We start from the raw sequence: 16794 nt of genomic DNA, 5'->3' as shown, positions 1-16794 counted from the left end.
TAGTTCAAGTTCTTGAGATTGCAGGACTGATGGCATCATTTGAAGTTCCTCTCACTCACATGTCTGGTGCCTGAGCTAGAAAGACTCAAACGTCTGCGGCCCAAACAGCTGGGCCTATGTCATCTCCTCTGGTCTTCTCGGAGTCAGTTCTGTGATGATGAGGTTGGCCCTCAGCGAAGCTCACGGGATGATTTCTCTTGAAGCTAAGGGCGCTGAATCGGCAGGGCCCCTCATCTGCAGGGAGCCTGGATTCCAAGGCATTTCTATCGCCTAAGGTCCAGGCCCCAAGACAGGCAGGCTCTTTCCTGCAATCTTTCTTGCACGGGAAGCTGGATTAGTGCTCTAGAAATTCAGCTAGATGCTTGCTACTCTCCAATTTTCTAGAAGTATCAGGATGCTGCTTACAAAGGTCACAAACTCAAATGCCATCAGGTTAGGCAGGCAGCACAAAGGTGTGAAGTGGCCTCAAATAGCACCCCTGTGAAACCTGGAGTCTAAGGTAACTAAAAATATGCCCTAAAGGCATCCACATTCACTTTTTTTTTTTCTTTTTTCTAAAAAACACTTGACACCAGCCAACAGTTGTTTTGGATCAGATTCAGCCTGTAGGAGGTAGTGATTTGGTGAACTTGACCTAGATGGAAAAAAAACCACCTTCCCATTCAAGACTCCCCCTGCAACCTTCCTTCTCCAACCTTCTGCCCACAAACACCCTGTCAGCGCTGGAGGAGTTGTCGAAATCTGCCAGACAGGAGTTCTGCTTCCTTCCTCCTTGATCCTGGTTCTGCTTTCTTTTTGCTGGGTCCCTATCTCACCTGCTGTCTTCACCCAGCTCAGATCTCCATGATTCCTAGAAGCTCCCCTGGACTCCAGGATCAGTGTGGTTGATTCACATAGCTAATTCATCATGGAGCCTCTGGGGTGCCTCTTGTGCGTGTGCATATGTGTGTGTTTTGTGTTTGGGGGGAGGGGCAGACGGAGTGGGAGAGAGAATTCTAAGCAGGCTGCACACCCAGCATGGAGCCAATACTGGGCTCAAACTAACAACCCTGAGATCACGACCTGAGCTGAAATCAAGAGTTGGACGCTTGGGGCACCTGGGTGGCGCAGCGGTTAAGCGTCTGCCTTCGGCTCAGGGCGTGACCCCAGCATTACAGGATCGAGCCCCACATCAGGCTCCTCCACTATGAGCCTGCTTCTTCCTCTCCCACTCCCCCTGCTTGTGCTCCCTCTCTAGCTGGCTGTCTCTATCTCTGTCAAATAAATAAATAAAACCTTTAAAAAAAAAAAAAAGAGTTGGGCGCTTAACCAACTGAGCCACCCAGGCTCCCCTGGAGTGTCTCTTCTGCTGTAGTCTTGAGATGCCAAGGAAATTTTTTTTTTCTGCCTCTCCCTTCTCCCTACAACTAGAATGGGAGCTCCCTGAGGTCTGGGGCTTTGATTTTATTAAGTCTCCATTCCCTCACTCTTTGAAGGCCCTGCCACAAAGCCTGGCTCATAATAGATGTCAGTTAACCTCACAATTTGACTGATGTTATTTGGTCGTGTAATTTTTAAGTATCATTTCCAGTTTCACTGTGAACATGATCTGAAAACATCAAAATAGTTTTATCAGTTGCTTTTTTGAATTGGGCTTTGGGATGAAGTTGTTTTGCCTACATCATATCCTTGACATTGTTTTGTTGTCTGACACAGCTGGTCTGCAGAGCCCTTTGGCTGAGCCTGTGGCTTCTCTGATCACCTGCGCCCTTTGGCTACTGTTTCCCTCACTGTTTCTTAGACAGGGCAGAGCGCCTTTGTAGGCACCCTGTGTTTTCTGATTTGTTTATAAGCAGGGAAATTTGAGTTCATGCCAAATTGTAAAGGAATATTAATTATCTTCCGGAAGGAATTCAGATTACCTGAGGCCTGCCAGTCCTTGGAAAGCATCTGAGCCTTTGAGAGGGGCTCCAGGGCATCTCCTTCTGGGACCTCCGTGGAAGATACAACTCATGGAAAAGTTCTGAGCCTTGCTGGGCCTCTGGTAGTGTGCACCTAAGGGAGGCTCTGGGGTGGCCTTTTTTTTTTTTTTTAAAGATTTTATTTATTTATTTGACAGAGATAGAGACAGCCAGCAAGAGAGGGAACACAAGCAGGAGGAGTGGGAGAGGAAGAAGCAGGCTCATGGCGGAGGAGCCTGATGTGGGGCTCGATCCCACAATGCCGGGATCACGCCCTGACCCGAAGGCAGACGCTCAACCGCTGTGCCACCCAGGTGCCCCTGGGGTGGCCTTTTGATGCTGAGAAGGCTAGATGTCGGGGTTGGGAGGTCATTGAGCTCGTGTACACCTGGGAAAATCCAGTCCTAGCAAGGAGAAATGTTAGTTACTCATTCACTCAGAGCTGGCAACCTACAGAGGACAGAGAGACCTATGCTGTCTGCCTCAAGACTTTGATCTTAGAGCTAAAAGACCAGTAGGAAACAGGCTACAAGTCCTGCAAAGAACATATAATGCTGTCCTGTGACGAAGTGTCCAGAGTCAGGGGGAAGACACCTGCTGAAAAACAACAGCTCACCCATGAAGAGAACCCTGAGAAGGAGACCTTTGAAATGATACCTGAAAGGGAAGGAAGAGGGTCAGCTAAGGAACAGAGAAGAGAGTTCCAGGCAGAGGAACGGCACATGTGAATACTCTGAGCCAGGAAGGGAGAATGGAGAATTCTAGGAGGGTGGATGGAGCTTAGCGAATGAGGGGGAGAAAGTAAAGAGGCCAAGTGGGAGCAGCAGGAAGGGGATAGATCCGCAGGCCTTTGTAGGCCAACAAAATGAGTTTGGATTTGGGTTTTAAATGCAGTGTGTAGCTATTGGAAGGTTTTGAGCATGGAACTGATAATGTAAAGAATCAGATTCCTTTGGGGAGAATAGAGTCAGGTTGCCTATGGGAGGCTGTCGCAATTGTCCAATAAGAGATGAGGGGGCGAGATGGATAGATGGAATTAGGGTATCTTGGGGACAGAACTGCCGAAACTTGATGAAAGTTTGTGTGGGGGGGAAAGGAAAGAATCAGGATGACTGATCTTTTGACTTGAGCAGTTGGGTGGGCAGTGGCACATGGACTAAAATGAGAGAGATGATGATGGAAGAGGAGGCCATCATTTTAGGCTTAGGGGAATGTTTAGTTTGAGGTACCTATCGGCTATCTGAGAGGAGACATCAAGCAGGCAGTTCATATATGAACCAGAAATTTAAGAGAGGGCCTTAGCTAAAGAAAGGGATTGGGACCCTGTGGCAGGGAAGGCCATTAGCTTTTCAGTATTTATTTCTCTCATTTTCTTAGTAAGAAGAACTATTATACGTTACATCCCTCTGCTTCCCTTATACCTAGGCATGGCTGTGTTTTGACCATTGAAATACAATCACAAGGAATGATCCTTAAAAAGACTCTTCTTACTATCTCTCCCCTTCCTCCATCTTGAGATTTGGAACCTGTCTGTGATGGCTGGTGCCCTTCCAGCAGCTTTGGGTCAGGAGGATGAGGGCCATATCTTGGACAGGGTGAAGGAGGAAGATAGAGAAAGTGCACCTCTTGGATCACTATGTTGCCTTTATTCCAGGCCTAGAAGCTTATATCTGCATTTCTTTTATATGGGGAAAAGTAAACTTTTATCTTTTTTTTATTTTTAATTTTATTTTCAAATTAACATACAGTGAAATGGATCTTTTGGGGAGTGTAAAGTTCTAAGAATTTTAACACATATATAGCTTTGTGTAGCCATCAGCACAAGGAGGATCCAGCATGGCTCCTTACCCCAGAGAACCCTCCTGTGCTAGATCATTGCCCTGATCCGTCCTCTTTCACTATAGTTTTGTCTTTTTTGAAAATGTCATATGAAAGGAATCACACAGGATGTCAACTTTTCCAGACTGGCTTTTCACTCAGCAGAATGTACTTAACATGCATCCATGTTGCCATGCAAACCAGTAGCTCATTCTTGTTCATTCCTGAGTACTATTCCATCATATGACTGCACAGTGGTTGTGTTTTCTATGTTGAAGGACATCTGACTTGTTTCCAGCTTTAAGCGATTATGGATAGAGCTACTAAAAACATACGTGTAGGGGTGCTTACATGAATTTGCGTGTTTCTTTCCCTAGGGTGAATATCTAGGAGTGGGATTTCTGGTTTGTGTGGTGAGTGTACGTTTGACTGTAAGAAACCGTCAAACTATTTTCTGGAATGGCGGTCTCATTCTGCATTCCTCCTAGCAAAGCAAGAGGGTCATTTGCTCCACATCTGCCTTGATAATGCCAGGATTTTGTATTTTAGCTGTTCTCATGGGTTTATTTTTTCTTTAAAGGTTTTACTTATTTATTTGAGAGAGAGGGAGAGAAAGCATGAGCAGAGGGGAGGGTTAAAGGGAGAGGGAGAAGCAGACTCCCTGCTGAGCAGGGACCCCCCCCCCCCCAATGGGGGGCTCGATCCCAAGACTCTGGAATCATGACCTGAGCCAAAGGCCACCTCTGAGCCACCCAGGGGCCCCAACGGTGGTAAGTTGTATTAAGAAAACAACATTGGCGATGCGATGGCAAGTATCTGGCCCGGGTGGCTCAGGGGTGGCCTCTGGGAGCTGGCCTTCTCTCCTTAGCACACCGTCACCTTGCGCAGGCCCTACACTCATGGCTGGCTTCCCAGCCGTCAACCAGCCTGGTCACGCAGGCCAAGGCTCTGAAGGGCCCCACCTTTGTATGTTGTTCTGCCGTCTTGAAATTCTTCCTTTTTGAATGAGGCATCCCACGTTTTTATTTTGCAGGACGTCCTGCAAAGTATGTAGCCGGTCTTGCCCACACTGTGTCCAAACAGCAAAAAAGACAGAAGCAGGAACAAAATTCAACCACCTTGATATGCCATCGGCTGCCCTGGTGCCCAAAGTGGACCGTTATTTGACCGCACAAACATAAATCCTGAAGATAGACTCCCTTTCAGAAATTCACAAGATGAATAGTCCATCCAGACTTGTTGGGTAGGAACCAGTCTGACCCTTCTTTACCGTCCCTCTTTTATGTCTCCAAGCCTCTTTTGCTGGGTTAGATTTTCCCTACCAGAATTGCAAGCCCCCAATTCATAAATACAACAAATGTTTGCCATTGCTGGGGGTGCAGATGAATTCTGTCATTAGTAACCCATTACAAGAATGCTGTATCAGACAGAATGCTGGTCATTTTACTTATTTATTGACATTTTATCCTCACTAGAGCTCTGTTCAGAGATGCAGGAATCGCAGCTCAGAGAGACTATGTAATTTTTACAAAATCAGACTGCTAGTAAGTGAGGGAAGTCCTCTCTGGCTTCGGCACCAGAGGAGTGGGGGGCAGGGCCTGTTTTTCCGATGTTATTTGTTTGAATTCTGATGTTCTCTGTTGGAGAGGAGGCATGGGTATTTCGGACATCTTTAATCATCTTCTGGATCTCATAGGCAACAATTCCTAAGAAAGCTATTGTTCTGTTTCATGATACATCGACCATCTCTGCTCTGTTGCTAAGCGTGATTGTTATATCAAGAGTTTCAACTATCTCCTAGTGGAATGTCTGAAGGAGCACCATTATCCCTTCGAGTGATGGATATCCATATGAAGAAAGCTATTCATGAAGTTGGGAGTCTCCTTTTCTGCTCGGAAAATGAAGCTTTGTACATTTCTCTGTTTTGGCTCATAACTGCTCTCGAAGAGGGAGGAATCGGACAGAAGTGATGGGGCCTTAGGTATTCCGGGAAGCGGAAGCTGACGGCACTGGGCCACGTACTGGGCCGCCCCGCCCTGCCCTTCACCCAGATTCCTCCCTGCTCCCCGGGCTCTTTTGGAAACTGGCTTCCGGAGCCTGACACATGTTTCTTTGTCTGGCCCCAGCTGTTAGAATCTGTCTTCATTCATTAAGCAGGAAGGGAGTTCTCAGAAGGGCTTCTGCAGTCTGATGTCAGGGAGCAGCCATGCTTAGACCACAGCAATTTCAAATTAGAGATGTCAAAATAAGCCGGGGAACCATCACTGAGCACCGCCATGCCCCCTGGCAGGTGCTAGATGCTTTTCCCCGGTATAATCTTTAGTGCCCACGAGAACGGGCAGGGTGTGCGTCACTGTCTTCATTTTACAGAAAAGGAAACTGAGGCTCAGAAGTTTGTTGGGAGTCTCAGAGCTCAGGCAGGAGCTGAGCCCAGGTTGGCAGGATGCCAAAGTTCTCCAAGCACCCGGATCCCCGCTAACACACCAACCGAAAGCTACAGCCATCTTCCCCGCTCGGCCAAAGCAGAGGGCCTGTCTCTGGGAAATACACACGCATCTTGGGGGGGATGCTGGTTCTCCCCCAGGCAGGCTCCCGTCCAGGGGGCCTGGCTCACCTCACCACTGGGAGGAGACCCCGCGCGCATTGTCACCCATAATTGTACAGCCCCATTCATCAGCGGGAATCTTATTTCAAACAGCTCTCCGAATCTAATGGCACGAAAAGCGTGAACTAAGCACAGTTTAATGAATTCTGATCTCACAGACAGAGGCTGCCTGCTCAGGGACAAGGGTGCTCACACACGAGGCTGGAGAAAGTGCTGGGGCCTGAGAAGCCGGGATGCATTCAAATGATCCCCTCATTCCTTCAAGATGGATAATCTGGTTTTTAGCAAATTTGTCGGAAACGTCCGTTTTCACCGTGACTCGCCCTCCTCTTTCTGGGAAAGTGTACCTTTTCACCCACAGAGCAATAAAGCCCTGTGATCTCATTCGCACCGACGGAAGGAAACGAGGCACTTCACTTTGGGCCTAAGAATGGTAGCCCAAATTCTTGTAGATTTTTATGGGAACTCATCTTAGAAAACCCATCTGCCCATTTGCCCAGTCTAGTCACCCTGTGGTCTCCGAGAAAAAGCAGGGGGAGTAATCATCATTCGAATTCCCAAAAAAGACACACATGTCGGGAGAACTGAACAAGCTTCATCTTCCTTCTGCCGGAGAGCCCAGGGGCCTCCATCCCAAGACTGTCTCGGTCCTGCCGTAAAGGAGAAAGCGAGGGTGACATCCAGAGATGGCAGCTGTGGGATTTGGAGGGGTGGTGTCTGCCCAGGGCTGGGGCCATACTGGGAAATCAAGGTTCTGCCCCATAAATCACCTCATTTATGCCTTACAGCTGCTGCGCGGGCAGGAAAGTTGCCTTCATTTCATAGGTGATGCTACTGCGAGACGGCACAGAGAGGGTGGGCGACTGGCAGGGAGGCACACAGCTACAGAGTGGCAGCGTAAGAGCCTGTCCCCATGTCCCAAGTGGACCCCTGACATTTAAGGCAAGCCTCCTCCCCTCTCAGAGTCCCAGCTGTCCCATATGTAAGATGAGAAGGCAGGGCTGTCTGAACGCGAGACAGCTTTTACCAACAGTGGTTTCTGTGTCCTAAAAGCGCCTGTCTTCTTCTGGGAGTGGAAAGTGCATGCTTTATTCCTCGCAGAAAGGCGGGGAGGAGGGCAGCTGGGGAGGCAGGATCAGAGTTCAGTTTTCACTTCATCCTTCCATGTGCTCAGCCCCTCTGTTTCCAGCCGTGTCTTCCGAGCTTGGGACTCAGAAATGACAAGGATCCTGTCCCCATTCGTGAGGGGCTCACAGGCCTCTAGAGAAAACCCGCACGTTAAAAATAAAAACCCCTGGGGGCGCCTGGGTGGCTCAGTCGTTAAGCGTCTGCCTTCGGTTCAGGGCGTGATCCCAGCGTTCTGGGATCAAGCCCCACATCAGGCTCCTCTGCTAGGAGCCTGCTTCTTCCTCTCCCACTCCCCCTGCTTGTGTTCCCTCTCTCGCTGGCTGTCTCTTTGTCAAACAAATAAAATCTTAAAAAAAAAAAAAAAACCCGGACGTCGGAGCAGGTGCTCCCACAGAGACGGGCACAGGGAGCTGTGGGAACAGAGCCGACAGACCAAGTGCCTTCTACTGACCCTGAGGAAGTCATTTAAATGATCTGGGGCCTGAGCGTCCTCATCTTTAAAATGGAAAACGAAGGTCACAGAGTTGCAGGGAGAGTACTGAGCCCATGGGGGTCGTGTTAGGGATCCGGTGAATAGTTCAGGGATCCGAGGAGGGCTGTGGATCCTTCTAGCCCGCATCCACCTGAACTATTCCCCATCCTTTCTCCAACAGGCCAGCCAGCGAGAAGCCTTTGGGAGGCTGTGCACGCGACGGAGCGTCCCCTGTCATCCATTCTCTGTTCCTCCCCGATGGGCTCCCCGCAGGTTTCCCTCTGGCCTTCTCCCCAGGTGGTTACCAGCCAGGACTGGCTAAAAGCTGGAGCTCTGGAGTCAGACAGGTACTGGCGCCAATCCCGTGTTGCTACGCGGCTAGATGTGAAGCCTGCCAAAAGCTGCTTGATCTCTCTGGGCCTCAGTTTCCTCCTCCTGGAGGAGAGGCCATGAGAACACTTCCTGTGTAGGGGCTGTGGTGAGGGAGAATGAGGGGACCCATGTGCAGCCCTGAGCTAGGGTCGGGCAGCACCGGGAGCTACGTAAGGGCCACCTTCCCCTGAGCCCTCTCCCCTTCTCCCTTTTCCCACCTCCCCCTCCCTCTTCTCCCACCCACCCCTCCTTTCCCTTGGCCCCTCCTCTTCCTCATTGTTCTTATTAAAGGCAAGGACAAGTATGGCAGGATTCTCACTCTGTACTCACGATGTTCGGGTTTGCACATGCTCAGATGGGGTCCCCAGAACCACGTTCAGGGTTGGGAGCCCACATTCGTTCTATCTGTCCAGAGGCCTGAAGATGGAACTGCAGGCATCCTGGAAGCATTCGAGGGGGGGAGTTTAAATCCCTATCAGCTGTGTGATCATGGGCAAATCACCTACCCTCTCTGAGCCTGAGCTGCCCCAATGACATGACGGGGATAATGACTCCTTACTCACAGCCTTGCTGTGAAGAGCAAAAGAGATCGTCTAAGTTAAGAGCTTGACACATCTCCTCCCTGTCTGGAGACTCCGTGCCTGCTCAGTAGAACGCAGAGTGGGTTGTAAATGTGTCACCCTGTCACCAACCAATACTGCCACATCCTGGAGAGGTCTAGATGCTTCCAGGGAGAGTCCTCCTCTAGGACATCCCCTCTCTGTGGCCCCTCTGCTCGTTTGTTCCACCCAAAGTTGACGCCGGGTGTGAGGAGCCTGGCTTCTCAAGGGTCACGTGGCTAAAAGTGACACTGGTTGCTATGGGGTAAGGTTGTGTCTTTAGAGAATACCTCCCCGACAGTCCGTTTTATCTTGTGGGCATCTCCCCTCTGTTCCGTGAGTTAGATATTTGATAATAATGGAGATGGCAGTGATAATAGTATCTAACACATACTAAGGCTTATCACGTGCCAGACATGGTGCCGAGCGTGTCACTAATGGGATGGAGAAGTGGGCTCACAGTGCTAGCCATGAACTTTCCATTTGACACAAAGACTAGGAGGCTCTGAGATGAGCAGAAGCCCAGCTGCTCACACCAGGTAGACGGGGCCACTTTGGCCTGCTCTGGCTCTTGTCCAGTCTTCTCTTCTCCGGTGATGCTACATGGGCTTGGTCAGGCTAAGGAGAAAAGACGGACAGAGGACCCAAGCTGGGGATAAGCTGAAAAGTTTTAGACCCTGGTCTCTGGGTACCCCTTCGGATTTCTTTGTCATTTGTCTTCCCGAATGCCGTCTTAAGGTCCATGTCGGCAAGAATTCAGCATCCCGGGGTCGATGCTAACTCAGTGTACCCCCACCATGTCTCATGGGCACTCACTGTGATCCATACCATTCCTGAGACCCACGTCTGCGTGATCTCCGTCCTCCCCATGACCCATGTTCTCCCCATGCTGCAGTCCCAGACCAAGCTCTGGCTCCCCACTAACGCCGACCCCAGCCACCATAGATGGGTAGTTGCTTCTTCCCCGGAAGGGCAGCCTCGTGGGCTCTAGAGGCGAGATTAAACCCTGGTCAAGTGAGAGACTAATGAAGTCCGGCCTCGAGCAGTGAGCAGTTTCTCCCGTGAGTTGAGCATGTCTCATTTCCTTGCCTTTCCTATGCTGTTCCTGTCTGACACCTTCTTCCCACGTGTTCCACTGGCCAAGTCTTGCTCCGTGGGTCACTTCACACTCCTCCTTTTCCCCAGGAAGATCATCTCGGCACCCCAAGTCTAGTTAAGTACCCTTTCTCTGTGCTCCTACAGCCTTGGACTGGGGCTAGGACAACCCCTGGGACTGTGTCATGTCATGCAACTGTCATCTCCATCAGACTGTGAGCTCTCTGAAGGCATAGGCCTTTGTCATCATGTATCCAGCCTATTCTTAGAACAATAGCTGTGGCTAGGCAGACGGGACCAGCCGTCCTGCAGGAACAAATAAACCCCGACATTTCAGTGGCTTCATGCAACTCAGGTGACTTCTCACTCACATTCGCAGCTGGTGCTGGATGTGCAATTCTCCCTAGCCACGTTCCTTTGAGCACTGCCTGGGAGGGATTCTGGCTCCCTCCATGCGACTGCACTGCCAGGGGCACACGGCTTCCTTCCTTCCAGGTGACCCCATGGGGTGATGTTTGGGACCCACTCTGGGAGGACCAGGCCCCACTGCTTGCCCAAACCCAGCCACATGTCCCAGCCCTGCTGCACAGGAGGCTGGGAAACACTGAGGGGCACGTGGGACTTCAACGAGCATAAAACGTCTTTAAGGACAGAGATTGGCTTAGGCTCTGCTTCAGGGGGGCACTCCTTAACAACCAGAGTTCGTGATGAAATGAGAAGTCTTCCTTGGCTCAAGTTTTAGGACTGGCTAGCGGACGGGCATAAATTTGCTTTCCTTCACCTCAGCCAGAGGCTTGAGTTCAGACAAAAATCAGCTTTTGGAAAACAAGGCGCCCAGCCCTGGAAATTCCGTGTAGGCCCGTCGGTCCTAAAGAAGTGCCATGTTCCCAGCTCGGAGCATCCTTTGTCCTCCGTGAGCTCCAGAAGCCTGGAGAGGTGACTTCTTTATTCTCGGGAGCGGCTATTTATAACTTCCAAAGGACCCTTACTCCTTTGGTTCTGTACTGAGGCTCAGAAAAGCGAGTCTGCCTCCCCCAGCAGCCCTCCCCCCACACCAGGCCTCTCTCTCCCCCCAGAGCTATCCCGTAAATAAAGGATGAAAGGCCCCGTAATTATTACCATTCGACAACACAGAGACTGTCAAAACCAGGAGTCCAACAAAAGCCTTTACATAAATCACAGCTGATACAATGGCTCTTGGCTGAAGGGGAGAGAGGCTCAGAGTCTCAGTGCTGCCGAAAGAAGGTCTGTGTTTGGGGGAGGGATTGCCAGAGTCAGTGGCCCCTGGGGGAGAGACAGGGCCTGGCGTCTGCACGCAGGACAGCCCGTCCGTCAACCTGCTTCCCCAACCGACGGTCCAGGGCACAGCACGAGAGTGAAAATCTGGGCACAGACTCCAGAGGGGACAGCTCCGTGGTGCCGAGGGACCCAGACAGTTGGGACCATCATCTGGGGCCAGCGGCGTCATCAGCAGGTTAGCTCGCCCGGCCCAGTGATTCGCCCTGGGAAGACACGCTGGCCTCAGTGGTGCTGCGGGGCCACCTGTACCCTGCCGGTGGTGGAGACATTCGGGGCTCGGGGGTCCAAAAGGGGGGCGTTGGAGTATGCTCTTATGCTCAGACGAAGCTTCCTGAAGCCAGACGTGCCTTGTAGAAAAGGTGATGTCCTGATAGACAGAGAGGAGATGGGCCCCTCCAGGGTGGAGCGATGCGGCTGAGTCCTGCGCGCAGCGAGGACCACGTGTCTTGAGAAATGTGTGCACAGATCCATAGTGATCCCGGGCGGGAGTCCTGTTCCTGAAGGACTGAGACCTCTCCAGGGGCGGGAGCAATTCCAGAGAAGGAGGGAAATTGGTAAGAGAGCTTGTATCTCTTGGCACAACAATTACTCCTTTTAAAGGAGCCATTCAGTGGGACATGAAGAATTCAGTGGCATTTACCAAATGCCGGTGGCCCCGCTGAGGTGCCAATGCCCTGTGCTCCTCCTGCAGCTTCTTTCTCTGAGGGTGAATGAGACGTAGCCCTTCAGGTTTTCGGTCTAGGGCAGCAGGTAGACGCAGGCACGAGAGCTGTAGGGCAAGGTGTCCGTACGGACAGCCATGCCAGGAGGCAGTGCAGCCGCGGGGGACAGTGTGGCTCTGAGTCGAGCTTCCTGGCTTTGCCTCCGTGCCCCGCTGTTTGTGGGCTTGGTGATCTTGGGTGATGTATTTATCCTCCCTGGGCCTCGGCCACATCAGAATATTAATGGGGGCGATGAGGACCAAAAGAGGATCAGAATGATGTCTGGTATCTCGTCACGACTCTTATTTTAAATTGCGTAGATAACAACGGCTTATCAAGCATGTGGACGTCTGCTCGTCACGTGACGGAGCTAATCCAATCTCCCCATCTGAAGGCGAGCAGCCTGAGCCTCAGAGAGGCAAGCCGACGTCCCCAAGCCCACAGGCCGGGGTGGCCGAGCCAGGGCTTCCTCCACGCTGTGTCACTTTGGTCCTAACGTGAGTGCCACGGGGGTTTTGCTTCACTGGTGTTGGGGTGGCGAGCAGGGTGCCCCGAGCTACCGCACAGTTTTGAGGGGACCCTTCGGGCAGCTGGGAGCCTCATGTGCTGCAGCTTGGCTCTGACACAAGTCAGATCTGACCCGCCCCAGAGTGGCAGTGCAGGAATGCGCCCCCATGGGCCGAGACACCTGCTCCAGACGACCGCAACTGGCTGGGGCCCAGGGAGACCCATGTGGCTCAGGGTCTGCTTCCTGCTCCATGTGGATGCCCGTGGCTCTGGGTAGAAGCATGCTTCTGGGGGTGGGACAGTCCCCACTGGTCTCTCTGGGGTCCTGGAGAGCCTCATCCTCTCTCACCCAGAGTGGCTGCATTCCCACCAGGGCTCTCGAGTACATTCTTTCACGATGGAGCCCCTAGGTTATCCTCTGAGGAATCCTATGTGAAGGGTCCCCCTTGGATTTGTAAAGCCCCATGCCATGACCTGCAAGACATAGTCTGGCATTCAGAGCAAAGCAGGACCAAGTAGGGTACATGGTGTCTCCTTCCGCAGAAGATACATCCTGGGCAGGCAGCAAGGTGTTTTCCAAACAATGGTTGTGGCTCATTAGTGAGGCCTGATGTCAATTTGGTAAGCCAGGATCTGCATTTCAAAGTATAGAATAGTATATAATAGAGTAGAAAAGAGAGTGCATTGCACATGGCCAGGTCTGAATTATTTCAGGAAACTTCTGTGTATCTAGATCTCTGGTGGGGTAAGACATAACCGAAGTTTTGTTATTGCATGATTAAGAAAGGTTTAACTCTCTTCTGTGGTGTTTCAGGCTCTGAACTGGGCTCAGCGCCTGAGTGCAGGCAGATCTGGGTTCACACGGCTCCGGGCCCCTGGGCTAGGTGCCTCCACGTCTGTTGCATGAGGCCAACACCGCATGCCTGCTAGGGCCGCTGTGAGCATCCCAGGAGACAAAGCCCAGGCAGGATGACTGGTGCGTGGAGGGAGCTCACTAAGTGTTCTCTCCCTGGCCCCTGCCCCATCCCCGCTGCAGCAGGGCGGGAGGGGGGCGCTCATGGTGGAGCGAGCTGCTGTTCAGTCCCTCCCCTTCCTCCACCAGCCATGTGGGGCAACCCACCCCATGGAAGCTTCTCTTGGTGCCAGGCTGGGCTGCCAAGAGCTCTATCAGAGGCTCCTGTGCCCTGTTCCCACTGTGGTTAAGATCACCCCCGTTTCCATGTGGGGGCTGCAGACACTGTGGGCCGCCCTCCTTCCCTGTGTGCACCAGACAAGAGCATGGGGCCGAGGCTCCGGGTGGGGTCAGGCCCAGAACAGGACATCTGTCCGTCGGTCTGTCTGTGGAGCTGCACTGGTGATTGGACCACCCTCTGGTCTCCTGTTCTCTCCCCTTCACGCCACCTGACAGACTTACACAGAAAGCCAGCCCCGTCAGACCTGCCCCCTGAGTTGGTGGCACGGGGGAAGATGAGGGAATTAACTTCTGGCCTGCTGACAGGGGTGCAGCCTGCCAAAGCCGCCCGGGGAATTTGGTTCCTTTCCTTTGCTGACTTGGTGCCAGCCACAAGAGCGGATTAAGCAGGGAAATTCTGCATGGAGAACTCTCCCCTTGGCGCTCCAATCCCATTGTCTCCTGAGAATGACAGCCGTCGGTGGTGCCAGCGCACACCGCTCCGCTGGCACGTCCCCAGAACAGATCAGCTTCCCGTTCCTGAAAAGACGGATTTGTTAAAGAGCTGGAGTTAAAAGACAGAAGGAGAGGCAGGAGAGGATGAGGCCACGGAGTCAAAGTTATGCCGGGTCTGTTAATTAAAGGAGCAAGACCTCTGAGGCTGATGCCGATGCTGGTGCTTTGCAGACCCCTCTGAGGGGCACTCGGGTTCTGCCCGCTCTTCCTGAGCACCTGCTGGGTGCGAGGCATTGGGCTCGGTGCTGGTTGGTGGGGTGGCGTTGAATAACGAACCCCCTTAAGAGAGATGCGTAAAAGTGTTCTTCCCTCCTTGCTCTCAAGAACACAAAACCCTGGGCTGAGAACAGCTAATATTTATTGAGCACGTACTATGTGCCAGGTGCCGTCATCAGCTTTTTAGTCCCACAAGTTAATGTAATCGTAGTGACCTGACAAGGTCCATATAATTATTATTATATCGCTACTTTAAACGTGAGAACACTTAAAGCACAAAGAGTGCTGGGCTGTAAATGTTAACAGCTGATCTCTGGGAGAGATTTCAAAATAAAAACAAGCCCCAAAGACAGCATTTGCCAATTTCCGTGATGTCTGGACAACTACCGTGCCTGGTTTCAAGCTCCCAATGTGCCTTTGTTGGGCATGGAGTTGGGAAGACTCAGGCACGTGGTCTGTGGCCCACGAACAGGCTCCGATACACCAACGGATGGTAAGAGACTCGTGCAAGCACCTGTCATAAGTGGCCGAGTCAAACTGCATATCCAGGTCCCCTGGTTCCTGTGCCCACCCTCTCTGTCACTGGGAAGCCCCAGCTGGGACATCCCAGGGAAGGGACCAAATGGAGAGGTCGTTGTTCTGGAGACTAGATGAGCTGGGATGTGATGTGCCTGGCAACTCTGAGATCCCACCTTGCCGGTGGTCCTTGCCCCTCATCCTGCTCTGTCCTTCTCCCCAATGAACAGCTGGCCCCAGGAACTCCGGCTTTCGGGAAGTCTTGGGTCCAACACAAATCTTCTGATTCAGAACAAAAAATATTGAGACACCTTTAGTCCCCGCTAAAAAAAATAGATAACCATGGATGAGGTCTTAAAATTCTGTCTTTGTACATCGGTTTCATTGCATTATCACAGCATGCTTGTGACAAATACAGTTAAAATTTGTCAGTACCAGAATGAAAAGATAGTCTCCTGATGCCATTTTCCCCCTTTTGCGTATCCTATGAGCTGGCTGATTTGCCTTCTTGAATCCAGTTATCATCCCCACCACATCCTGCCAGAAATCTTCAGTAGCCCCCATTCCCTTCAGAGCGATTCCAGGCTTTTTAGTTTGACATTCAAGATCTGCCAAGATCTTAGGCAACCACTCATCCACCTTCCATCCATCCACCCACGCATCCATCCATCTATCCCCACATCCACCCATTGAGTCAACATGCACTCCATAAACAGAGTGCCCACTGCGTGACAGGCAGGCACTCTGCCAAGTGAAATATGGCCATCCCAATGTTATCGTCTATTACCTTCCACTCACTCATTCATACCATCCATCCATCATCATGGAGCATTTATCATCTGCTGGGTTCTAGGGACACAAAGATAAACAAGACACCGACTCTGCTTTTGAATGCTGTCTATCTCAGGGCCATCGATTGCTTGCTCTTGCCAAAATATTTTCCTGCCTCTGCTTTTGTGCACACCATTTTCTCCACCTGGGAGGCCTTCTTTATATTTCTGCACAACCACATTTTCTTCACAGCTCAAGGTCTCCATGATGCCTCCTTCATGAAGCTTCTCCTAGTCTCCTGAACTTCCTAGTCAAGCTGGACCCCATCACGCCTTCCCTGGACTCCCACTGGGATCTTTTTTTTCCTCCTAAGACCCACTTCTTTCTGTTTTGTCTTAAACCCATTTGTATCCACGTCCATTCTCTGTTGCTAGAAACTGACCTTCTGGAGCTCTGGGATTCAGTGGACTCACACTCACATCCTCTTAGAGAGCAGGTGAGCAGTAAGTGCCCATGGGATGAAAGATAGAGAAACCCTGACTTTGAGAAAATGCTGGCTTCTCTTTGTTGCCAAGCCCCAGCTTTTGGCACAAGAGTACAACGAAGGCCTTTGCAAACAGAAAAACACTCTAGGGCCATTTGTGCTCCTTACAAATTGCATGGTGTATCTTTTATTCCTCTCTTAAATTTTTTTTTACAGTAGTTTTATTAAAATGACAGTCACTCCTGGGAGCAAATTAATAAATTCAAACATAAGGTATTAAAACTTGAAGATACCTGAAAGATCCTTTGGTTTTAGCCCCTAATTTCAGATCTGAGAAAATCTGGCCCAGGGAGGCAAAATAACATAGTCAGATTACCCTGTGAGTGATCGGGTGAATTGTACAATATACCATAGTGATCGTTTAGAGAGGGTCATTCGTCCCACTATTCTGCAAATCAGCTACGTGTTGGGCAAAAGATGATTCTAAACCATCAAGAGAAAGGTAAAATGTATTGGTGTATAGTGTAATTCTTTAGAAATGTTTTCATTAAGAGGAGAAAAATGGGAGCCAATGACATCTCACA

Source organism: Ailuropoda melanoleuca, chromosome 4, assembly GCF_002007445.2.
Source record: "Ailuropoda melanoleuca isolate Jingjing chromosome 4, ASM200744v2, whole genome shotgun sequence".
In the NCBI taxonomy this organism is placed as follows: domain Eukaryota; kingdom Metazoa; phylum Chordata; class Mammalia; order Carnivora; family Ursidae; genus Ailuropoda; species Ailuropoda melanoleuca.
This window is presented reverse-complemented; position numbering follows the sequence as displayed.